Here is a 12,989-nt window from a genome sequence, read left to right as displayed (position 1 = left end):
TTTGTTTTTGAATTTCGCGCAAAGCTATCTGTGCTAGCCGTCCCTAATTTAGCAGTGTAAGACTAGAGGGAAGGCAGCTAGTCATCATCACCCACCGCCAACTCTTGGGCTACTCTTTTACCAACGAATAGTGGGAGTAACCGTCACATTATAACGCTCCCACGGCTAAAAGGGCGAATATGCTAGATATGACGGGGATTCGAACCCGCGACCCTCGGTTTACAAATCGAGTGCCTTAATCATATGGCCATGATGGGCCACCCCTAATTTTGAACTAATATATTAGATGGAAGACAGCTAGACAACATCACCCACCGCCAACTCTTGTCTGACCGTAAAGTTGGAGTTAACCGACACCCTTGTAATGCATCATTTGACCGAAAATAGAGAGTGAGATTTTTTTTACAATAGGATGATCATGTTTGTCTCTTTTATTTTACATAATTTAAAGCTTGTTAGCTCATTTTTAGGTTTTAGATGAAATGGAAACAAGGTGAAATGAGGCAAATAGGACTATATTTAAACATTTGAATGGCTAATTATATATCTTTCTCCTTTCTTTCGTTTTTCTATTTCTGTGCTGAATCGGTCATTTGTAAAACTTCTTAATTCACCTTTGTTCCGCCTACGTATTAACTATACGCAATTTGTAGCAAAATATTTTGTATTTATCTATGGCAAAGCAACTGAGCTATCTACTGCCTGACCAGAGGGAAGGCATACTGTTAACATCTTATCTCCCTCTCACCATCCACGTAGAAAATAAAATGTAACGAATAGCTTGTGATAAAGCGGGATTCGAACCTGAGTCGCCAGCTTCTATCCTCTTCATTCTGAGATAATAATAAATAAAGAGTAATTGCTTGAAGTTATGCTAACATACATATGTATCTATAGTAACATGAAAAGGCCGTGTTTCTGTGCGTGTATGTGTGTGTGACCGCCGTAGCTCCAAGAGGAAAGAACCAAAAAACATGGAATTTTGCACCAATCCTAAGTGCACCCTAAGGGTGTGCACCTGGGTATTATTACTTATCTACGAGCGTATGAGCACGCACATCTCACAGTATATCTATAGTATACCAGACTAACAACCTCTAATACATAGAAAGCCAGTGAGTTTTAATAACAATGCGTTTCAGCAATGGCTTTTACATCATATTACTTAGCAACAGAAGTATAATCTTATATTGTTGTTATTTTATGTACTGAAAATATAAAGTGGAATGTATAAACGACCAAACTGGAACACTTGTTGATTTCTTAACTTAGAATCTCCGTTGATTAAAGAGGTTTGTTCCTTTTTACCAAAAACGTTGGCGGTAGAACAAAAAATGTAATTCAGAAACGATTTATGTCTAAAATTAGATTGATATGTTTTTCTTTTGTAAAGTTTATGCACTCGCTGAAACATATCAACCTGATAACTCGCGCGAAGCCAAATATTTTTGCTAGTATATACATAATTATTCACCGAACTGTTGTCGTCATTTGTCTTAATATACATTTTTAGATAGCGTACATCCTACACTTTTTCAAATCCATACGTAAAATGTTGTCAATTTTATTTTGAATAATCGATAAATTTGCTATTTGCCATTTCTCCTTAAAGTGGAAGCTCTTTTTCTTTATGTTAGGTCAAGTAAATCTATTTAAAACAAATTTGTTCTATAACAGATGTAACCTGAAATGAAGAAGGGTGCAAAACATAAAAAAACAATAACAAAACATAAGATTGATGAATTACAATCTAATTTATGAAGAATAAAAAAACAAACTTCATATAATTTATTTGTTCATTAAATTACAAGTAACCACTGTTCACCTGGAACCGAGCACGAGCAAATGGCCTGCGTGCTGGGCAGTAAATTTGAGGGCCTATTACTTGCTTAGGTTTATTTGTTTCGAGAACTTACGTAAAGCTACACAAGGACTATCTATAATAGCAGTTTTTAAGAATAAACTAATAGACTAAGGAGAAGGCAGCTAACCAACATCACCAGCTTTTGACCTACTATATTTAGATTTGACCATCAGTTTTATAAAGTACATCTGTGACTTCAAATTGCGGTGCGCAACTATCCAACAACAGAACTTGGACCGCAAATCGTCGGATCGACACTTTAACACTACGTCACGATCAGTTAAGTTTATTTTAATGTTTCACCTTTCGTTGTTGTGAATAACGATTTTTGAGTGCTTGATATTTTTATATCTTTAGAAAATGCTCAGTTATGTAAGCGAAGGAACAAATTCCCTTCATACATGGGCTTGCCATGGCCAGGTGGATAAGGCATGTAACTCTTAATCCGAGGATGGCGGGTTCGAATCCCCGTCACACCAAACATACTTCCCATTTTAGCCATGGGTGCGTTATAATGTGACGGTCAATCCGACTATTCGTTGGTAAAAGAGTAACCCAAGCGTTTGTCAGTGGGTGGTGATGACTAGTTGCCTTCCCTCTAGTCTTACACTGCTAAGTTAGGAACGGCTAATGCAGATAGCCCTCGATTAGTTTTGCGCGAAATTCAAAACAAACCAAACTTATCGATTTGGATAATTTATCATTTCCGAGCTATTATCAAAACACTAGATTAAAACATAAATATACCTTGAGATACATAATGACAATGTGTGTGTATCAAATTAGCACAAATTCTTTATCTTGTTGCTGTTTGCTTCGTAAGATAAAAATTGCAGTTACTTTTAGGGAAAATAAAAGTATAAAACTGTACGTAAAATAAATTCATGCAACCAACAGTCAATTACAGTTTTAAGAAGCTTAATAACACGATATGAAAATAATAATTATATACTTTCTGGAGAGCTTTCTCATTTAAAAAAAAAAATCTTAATTCTGTGATTTCAGCTGTAATTTTCAAACTGTCAAAATATTCTTAAAATATATGTATAATTTATTTTCAAAACTAAAAACCAATACCTGTTCAACCATATATTATATTTATTATTTTCTTACATCAACACTTTCTTTCTGTGGAAAACCTGCAGTTATTTAGTAACTTCTACCCGAAGAATTACTAGAACTCTCTAACGATAGTTACAGTTAAATAGTTTTGTGTAAGAGACAAACTAAGAAAACTCTTCTATGACCACTATGCTCTTGGTCATCAGTACCGTAGCTGGCTACTATCGGTGTTTTGACCTTTAAACCAAGAGCACCTGACGAAACTAAACCTGATTAATGATAATACCAAGTATCAAAAGAGAATTATTACATAAGAATTTTTAGGTACCATGACTATCAGATTAAATCAGTTTGTTTGTTTTCGAATTTCGCGCCAAGCTACACGAGGGCTATATGTGATAGCCGTCCCTATTTTAGCAGTATAAGACTAGAGGGAAGCTAGTCATAACCATCAACTCTTGGGCTCTTTTACTAACGAATAGTGGGATTGGCCGTCACATTATAACGCACCCAGACTGAAAGGGCGAGCATGTTTGGTGCCATGGGGATTCGAACCCGCGACCCTCAGATTACGAGTCGAGCGTCTTAACCACCTGGCCATGCCAGGCCTATTTGGTTAATGCGGTTATAATTAAAATGCAAATGCACACTGTATACTTACGTATTGTAAAACATCATTTTACGGAAAACGTTCAAGTGAAGGAAGTTTGAAACCGATTCACTTTCAAATAACCTATAAGAATAGTTCTAAAACCGATTTGTGTCTTAATCAACAAACATGGATATGAACTTACTGGGTCGTTAGTTTTATTTTCTAATTTGTCATTGTTCATTTCATTTTAAAAGTGTATATATTTTTGTTACCAGTTTTCACTTTCTAGAAAAAAATCCCAAAACATGTTACACTATTTCATGAAAACGTTAACTTAGTTGAAAGCACTTTTAGTGTTTCTATGTTTAGGAACAAACTAATATGGAGGAATTTTCAATATGGATCTGCACAGTGTACTTCGAACGGAAGGTTGTGTTTTTTGGGGTTTTTTGTTGTTTTTTTATGGGAGAAACAATGTTTCGAGTTGTGTGCTTCACCGTGAAGGATTATCTTGTAACATTGTCCCTAAGACATATAAAAAACACATTCCAGAGATCTATAGGGAGTTTATTATCGTCTTACTAAATTCCAGTAACTGAATATTTGAATGTTCTCTTAATTAGTATAAACGTGAATTGACATAGGAGTTGTTGTCGTTGTTAATCGACATAAACACAAACATTATCAACTGTAATTACCCGACAGTTTGATTGTATTTCTACTCAACACTGTCTGGCATGAGAAATTGTTCGCCTTTCACACGAACCAGGGACAGTGTAGGGGCTCCACTGCAGAGCTATTCATTCAGTTACTTTTGACAAGGGTTAATCCCCTAATCTGGTATAGATCTACCAACAGTAATTTATTGCTAAATCCTCGGGATTACAAACACACCACCAGTTTCAATAACATCTAAAAGATTGTCAATATAAGCGTCATTGTGTAAAGGTCTAGATGGTAACTTCCAAGTGTTACGGTTCCTAACTGAAACCTGCTGAGCAACACACCAGTTTCCAACGTTTTAATTACTGGCAAGTCAGGAATCTACTTAAAAGAGTACACAAAGCACGTGCAGGTCACACTTCCACCAGCTAAATTATCTATGAAACAAGAGAAGTGAATTAAAAAAAAAAAAGATCATATATTAATCTAATTTTCTTTATGTAAAAAAATCAAATAAGTACAATACACAATAACAGATAATTTCGCAAGTGTTTGTTTGTTGGAAGTTAAGTACAAAGCTTCACAAAGAACTCTCTGTGCAATACCCACCACTGGTATGGAAACCCAGTTTATAGTGTTGTAAGTCCGAGAGATCTTCCAAGTCTTATCATTTTGTTTTGGGGAATGTGAAAAATATTGATTTTGAAATTGATATATAGCAAATAAATATTAATTTTGGAAAAATAATTATATTAAAGACATGACACTTTCGAGTCCCCCGGTGGTACAGCGCTAAATATTCGGATTTGCAACGCTAAAATCAAGGGTTCGATTAACCTCGGTGGACGCAGCAGATAAACTAGAGTGGCTTTTCTATACGAAAACACAAACTTTTTCGAAACTACAGCGTTGAAACCTCAAGTATGTCTTGAACAAATTTGTCTTGACAGAACTGCAAAATAAAGAAAGAACTGCAACGTTTGTAAAACTCGGTATTTAAAAAAAGAAAATTTGCTATAGTATCTAGTGTATATTAAATAATAGATGTTTATCCAGGTCATCATACATAAAGCCTGGGTCTCGTAATTAGGGTGCACACTCACAGTCTGTGGATCATGTGATCAAAAGCCCTTACCGAAATATTCACCCATTCAGCCGAGTAGGCATTATAAAGTGAAAGTCAATCCCACTATTTGTTGGTAAGAAAAGCCCAAGAGTTACCGATAGGTGGTGCTGACTAGCTGCCTTTCTTCTAGTCTAGCACTTTAAAATTGAGTCAATGCCACTATTCGTTGATAAGAGAAGCCCAAAAGTTAGTGATAGGTGGTGTTGACTATCCGCCTTCCTTCTAGTCTATCACTTTAAAATTAAAGACGGCTTGATCAATTTCACACGAAATTTAATAAACAAAGAAACAGTAGGTCTAAGAAATTTTCACGGACTTACGCAATGCAATAACTGGTTTTAATTGAAATATACAACGCAGTTATTGTATGGTGTGAAAAAAATCTACAAAGATTACTTAGTGTGACTTGCAAGGAACAAAATTGTAACGTTAAACATGAAGCTAACATTGGAAAGAAAAACTACCAGCTTTGAAACAATCCATCTTTTGATATCACAGTTAAAGTTTTCAATGATTATAGCTTGCCAATTTGAATATACACTTTTAATCCATTAGCTCACTTTATTTCAAACCGTTGGATTGCCAGGAACTACTAGCGCCATCTTTGGGGACGCTGCTTAATCAAACCTTCAGTAATTTAAAAAACTGACAGAATAAAAATAATTTAATTCACGTCCTAGAATAGTAGCCAGGTGGTTAAGGCGTTCGACTCGTAATGTGCGGGTCGGGGGGTTGAATCCCCATCACACCAAACATGCTCGCCCTTTCAGCCGTAGGGGTGATATAATATGACGGTCCGCCGCACTATTAGTCGGTAAAAAAGTAGCCAAAAAGTTGGCGGTGGGTGGTAATGACTAGATGCCTTCCCTCCAGTCTTACACTGCTAAATTAGGGATGGCCAGCGCAGATAGTTCTTCTGTAGTCTTGTGCGAAATTCCAATAAACAAAGTGTTCCATTTGCGTTGTTTTTGTCCACCAGCTGTTCCTAATTCAGCAGTGACAGAAAAAAGGCAGCTAGTCAACGCAACCCACCGCCAATTCCTGGACCACTCTTTTTACCAACAAATAGTAGGATTGGCCGTTGATTGATAACTCGACCCAAGACTAAAAGAGAGAGCACATTCGTTGACAAAGATTCGAACTTGTTACCTGTAGATTACAAGTCGAATGCCCTAACTGCCAGGCTATGCTAGGCCTAACTGTGAGATTTTGACACTAACTGGATCCTTCTTCGACTGACAAGTTATGGGCTCTGGTAAGAGGGCCGAAATTCGCAGTTAAAAATTTATTTGATTATTCTTAAGTACAAAGGTGTGCTCAGCCCACCATGGAAATCGAAAATATTTTTTTAGTTTTATAAACCCACAAATTTACCGTTGCGCCGCTAATGTCTGTGTTGTGTGCAAGTGTTAACACCTGATGAGAGAAAGTTAACACACTATTTAAACAGGGTAAATTTAAATCTTATTGGTTTTAAAGTTAAAATAAATGGTCAGCTTGAGGACAGACTCGAAGTAAAGAAATGGAAACAAATGTGATGTAGAAATGTACATCTTACTTAAGTGCAGTATTATTCAGATTTTAGCTGGTAGTCAACGTATGAGCAATCTTCACATAACATATGCTCAAGAATGTGTTCTTAGTTATATAACCCCCAGAAAACAACCCACTTTATGAATGGGTGAGAGTTGTTCAAATTTTTTTGGGTGTTTTGGTGAAGAGAGAGAATGAGTTTCTGTCTATTTCGATACACAAAAAGTCGTTTTCAGTTGCTATGGTGCCGTACGCAAGATTATATCCATCGTGATCACAACACAATCTCCTTTTTTATCATTTGCCCATAGAACCATTAAATTCTTCACACGTAATGAGGCATGAACAGAATTACTTAAGCTATATAACTATCATTAGAGGATTTGAACCATGTATTAAAGATAACATGTATAACAAACTGCAAATTCCATAATACACCAAACTACAGATAATACGTAAGGTTGATAAAGAAATAATGCGTTCTGTCATCGTTAACAAAAATACATATTAGCATTTACTACTAAATTAAAACTAAGGATTATAATTAATTTGGGTTTAACCAATAAAAAATGGCAGGGAAAGTAGTAACCCCATAGTACATCCTAAACTAATTCATAGCTAATTAAAATAAATCAATTTGTGAAATCAAGCTGAACGAATGAAAGAGTCAGAGAAGTGCAGTCAAGGTAGTCAAACGTTGGTAAATTCCATTGTGAGTGAATCAGGATTAAAATCATTCACGAAATGAATTCGTGGCATATTCATAGAATGATTAATGATGAAAATAAGTTAGATTAAAAACTTCTAATACATATAAAAACCAGTGCGTTTTGGTAGCACTACGTTCCAAAAGTGGATTTTATGTCATGTTGTATAGCAACGAAAGCATAACTTAATACAACAGAATATAGAATAAAAGTGGAAAGATAAATTTGTTGGTTTCTTAATTTGGTATCTCCGTTTATTAAAAATGTTTTTTTATTAGAAACTTTGGTGATATAACAGAAAGTAGCTTGATTCAGAAACAATTTACGTTTAAAATTAGATCTATATTTTTATTTTCAATATAAATTGTATGCACTTTGTTCTAGGCTTTACTATACTTTACGCTTATTATATCAACTCTCATTACACTTATAACATTTCACAACATTCCCCTAACTTACGCCCTCGTAACGAGCAGACAGTAAACTAAACTATTTAATCTGGATTTAGATAAATGGATTTTGACTTTTATGATTTCTATTTCGAGAAATCAAATGAAAGCAAGCGTAACGTGACACACATTGATTTTTATATAGGTTAAATGGTATTAAGGACAAACTCTAATAAAAGGGTAAAAGTGGGATATATAAAATCATTTGCAATTGTGGCTTGAATTATACTGGATAAAACGGTAGAAATGTGAAGTTTCGAATTAATGAGCAGAAAAACTCAGTCGAACGTTTAAAAACCGATGAGTCAGCGCTGGCAGAACATGTAATACTCTTAGCATAACACGGAATGGAATAAGGCTCAAAATACTTATTGAGGAAGTTAAGCTTACGATGAAGTAAAAGCAAGAAAGTTTCTTGAAATGATTAAATATAAGAGGGCTTTGAACAGAGTTCCAGGTCCTGGTGTAACTAAAGTGAATTTTTGAAAATCCATTTTGTAGAGGGCACTGTATAATATGCAAATTATACAGTTGCACTTGCCAGTATAAAAATTAAAGAATGAGATTTACCGTTTCTTCTGGTTTCCTGAAGATGGCGGAACGTTATCCAGAGAAACAATTAGTTTTTAATTGCACGTTTTAGTTTACATAATAAATTATTATGCATTTCCAAACGTTGAATATTTTTCTCCTATTATAAAATATACGCACAAGATTGGTCATAGAATATACTGAAGTTGGTGCTGTTGTAGCTTATTTCATTCTTTGCTATTTTATTGAGGTAACACGGGTTCTGACTATAAACTTGTACAAATGTAAACACTAATGACTTTCAATGACGGTTGAAATAGTATATCAAGATTGTTGGATATTCTCGTTTAAACACAAATGAGATGTACAAGTGTACAATTTTTTATCTCATTCTCACAAACTAATTTCTTACAGATTCATGAATCATCACTTTAAAATAGCTATCTTTTTAAACCTCCTGTTATTAAAGGTCACTATCTTATTGTTCTGAGGTTATACAGCAAGTTTTAATTGAAAAATTTCCTTATGCACTTTTAGAAACCTGAAAAAAATCCTCAGGTGATTCTTAGTGAAGTAATTTCTGAGTTTAAGTTTGTTCTTTTTGTTTTAATTTCAAGAAAATCTCTGCGTTTTAGTTTCACGAGCGTTGGTAGAACCTTCATTAATTTAACTTATTAATACTAAATGTTATTACACTTCGATATTTAAAATAACAGTACTACTCTAAAATTAATTTTATCACTTTTACTTATGACAAATTTATTATTTTTTCGAAGTCATTTTCAATTATTCTTTACCAATAATTTGAGTTATAATTAGAAACTGGTAATCTGAACTATACAAAGTCGTCGTTAAAAAAGGTAACGCTATTCCATTTATTTACTTGATATTTATTATTACTAAAAAACTCTCCTGATCAATAATCTTCGAAACTTAAGTTATTAAGTACAGTAAATTTCAAACTAAGGACTAGTCTTCTTTAGAATTGCACTCAATGAAACACTTGGATGATCAATTATTACAGGATAGGGTTGTTATACATATGTGTGTGTGTTGTTAACTCAATATTTTCGTAAATTAATTATTTTTATTAAATTAATTTCTTACATCGTCTAAACATTTTATTAATTTGATGTTTATGTTTCCAAACCATTGGGAATATAAACTAAGAGCTTGTTGTCTTAACAAATCAGTAGTTTCTTTAGATTGGCGAATTAAAAATTTAAAAATAATGATTAAAACAAACCCTTTGTTTTAACTTCAGCGTTAAATGATCGTCTAAATATTATCTAAATTGATTTTGTTTTAAATTTTGTGCAAAGCTACACAAGGGCTATCTGCGCTAGTCGTCCGTAATTTAGGACTGTAAGACTAGAGGGAAGGCAGCTAGTCATCGCCACCCATCGCCACCTCTTGGGCTACCCAAGAGATGGCAGTTGGTTATGTTAACTAGCTGACTCCCTTCTAGTCTTACCTGTTAAATTTAGGACTGCTAGCGCATATAGCCCTCATGTAGCTTTGCACGAAATTAAAAAAAATAACAAAACAAACAATAAGAAGTATTAGCAGAACCTTTTACATTCATTCAAATAATGTATAAGTAACTTACTCTTAAAGTATTCAGGCTACAATTTCTCTGTAATCCTAAACTGAATCCCTTCAGTGGTACAGCGGTACATCTGCGGATTCACATCGCTAGAAATTGGATTTCGACCACCGTGGTGGGAAGAGCACAAATAGCCCACTACGTAACTTTGTGCTGAATTCCAAGCAAGCAGTCTTAAACTGAAAATAAATTTAGAGAATAACAAAAACATTTGAAAATCTGTTTATATTTAGAATCAGAAAATCGTTTTGAAGTTTACCAAAACCAGTGCAAAATCAGTATACAAAACCACGCCTTAATCTGGACAAACATCAGCTGAATTTGAAGACTTTATTTCAACTTGAGCTAAATTTTCTTTAATCCCCAGATCGGGGTTCTTAAACTTTTGTCACCGAAAGACCCTTTGTAAGTGAATTTTTTTGTAGACCCTCAAACCTACTGATATTTCTTACTTTGAAAAAAACATTTCCATAACATTAAAAACTATTTGTAAAATTGAATGTTTTAATTCATGTAAATCTAATTATACGAAAAATAATTTTATTTTTTAAAAATATTTTAATAAAAATTTCCCACATGACTCATGGACCCAAGTTTTGATTCCTTGGAAATGGGAAGTGTAGACCCATTAACACAGTAACCCGGTGTTTATTATAAGGTCATTAAAACTTCAACTGATTTGATACACCTCTGTTTATTTTGGTGAGTTTTCACTGATCATTTTTTTTAACATATCGATTTTAGAACTACGTTCTGTATAATTCGTGTTCTATAATGCTGTTAGTGATTAATTTTTGGTAACTTAAGTGATAGCAACTTTCGTTTCATCGACCAACGCCGGCTTTAGTTTGAGCCAAATGTTAATGTATAGTTGACACCTCTGCTTTCCTGCGAATCTATCACAGCAAGACCACGTCATTGTAATATAGTGCACGGCGTGTCGCATACATCGCTCAACTCGAATATTGCATTAGACGCCCGCGACCTCCTACATGCTCGATACACTCCCGTTCTGCTACTACGGACTGCGAGAGGCTTTAGGCTCACGCTGAGTCGCGGAAACGTCCTGCCTCATGCTGGTTCTCGCCGGGTTTTCTCATCCCTAGTCCCGGTGTCGCTGCTCGTTTAATGTCCTTGCCTAAGTCTCGCTTTGGCTGTATTTTATTAAAGTTGCCGCAGTTCAATCGATCACGGTTTGTCACCTACCCAAATAAAGTCAGCTACACACGAGTTTTGGCGGACTTATAATCTGGCCAGGAACCTATTAACGCCCTTTCAGAAATTGACTACGACACCAATGTGAATTTTCATTGAATCGTTCCGACTTTTCTCATTCTAAATAATATGGAACATCATACGTATGATTATGCTGCACGGATTAGAATGTAATTTAAATACGCAATTTTTGAACTTTTTGATATTAGTTTTAAATTACTTTAAACCGCTTTTCTGCTAATAAAACTAGAGAATTACACACACGTTAATTCCATGTCATACCCGATACTCATTTTTGCTGTAAATTATCTATAAAACGGCATTCAACATTTGTCTCATGAAATTAAATATATTTATTATAGTTTTTATATTTATAAAATTCTAGGTCTCTTTACGAAAATACAACTCGCTATTTATATTTAGGGTGCAAATTGAGTTTCATATTCCATTCCGAGCACGATGTCATAACTTCATAATGTTTCAAACTTGTCAAGACATTGTTTATAAGACGATTCTATGAGGGTTAATACTATTAATATTATACTTAAGTCTGTGATTGTAAGATTCTTACCTTTCTATAGAATAACATTAAATAAATAAATACTTTTCCAGTTACAGCTATAGTTTTTGTCTTGACATTCCACGTTAGGTTTGGTTTGTTTTGAATTTCGCGCAAAGCTACACGAGGACTATCTGCGCTAACCGCCCTTAATTTAGAGTGTAAGACTAGAGGGAAGGCAGCTAGCTAGTCATCACCACCAACAGCCAACTCTTGGACTACTCCTTTACCAACGAATAGTGGAATTGACCGTCACATATAACGCCCCCATGGGCTGAAATGGCGAACATATTTGGTGTGATGAGGATTCGAACCTGTGACCCTCGGCTTACGAGTCGAGTGCGTTAACCATCTATTTGGTCATGTCGGGCCGCCACGTTAGGCGTCAGTGGCAGATATAAGGTTGTGTGGTCTCATAATTTTTGTGGGCCCTACATTCCATGTAATTTTATATAGGATAAAATTATCAATGGGTCTGCATAAAGACCTGGAACCCTGGAACTGAGCCTCCTGAAGTCCATATAGAAATACGCCACTGCTAGGATTCCGTCATTGTATTTAGCTAATTTAGTAAAATCTGAGACTCAGTTTGACTACTTATTCGTAACTGGCCCATTTGCTTAGGAAAAACTTTACTTTAACTAATGTGACTGTTTATAAACACTTTTATGTGGCATATGCATTGATATATATGTATATTTTAATATTAGATCACACAGATAATATCCAAACATGAACATAAGTTTGCTATGGTACTTATAGTTTTATTTCTCTTTATTGGAGGATTCGTTGTCGTCCACTCTGTATATTGACATAATAACGTCATTTTATAATACATAGATGTTTTATTCATTTCGAAATAAATCTTGTGTGCCTACTAATTTTCACCATGGACAAAAGGTGTTAATAAAAACAAATGGTGTCTCTGATTGTTCATCTCATTTATTTTTCTTTTCTTACCACATTTAGGTTTACTTACAGAGACGTTGGGTTGGATGTTTCACAAGTCTTCTACTCTTTAACCCACAAGTTTTACACTGCATAGATTTTTTTATTAGAGTCAATCTAAAAGTTTAAGATAC

Source organism: Tachypleus tridentatus, chromosome 2 (genome assembly GCF_004210375.1).
Source record: "Tachypleus tridentatus isolate NWPU-2018 chromosome 2, ASM421037v1, whole genome shotgun sequence".
In the NCBI taxonomy this organism is placed as follows: Eukaryota; Metazoa; Arthropoda; class Merostomata; order Xiphosura; family Limulidae; genus Tachypleus; species Tachypleus tridentatus.
Note: the sequence above shows the minus strand (reverse complement) of the source record.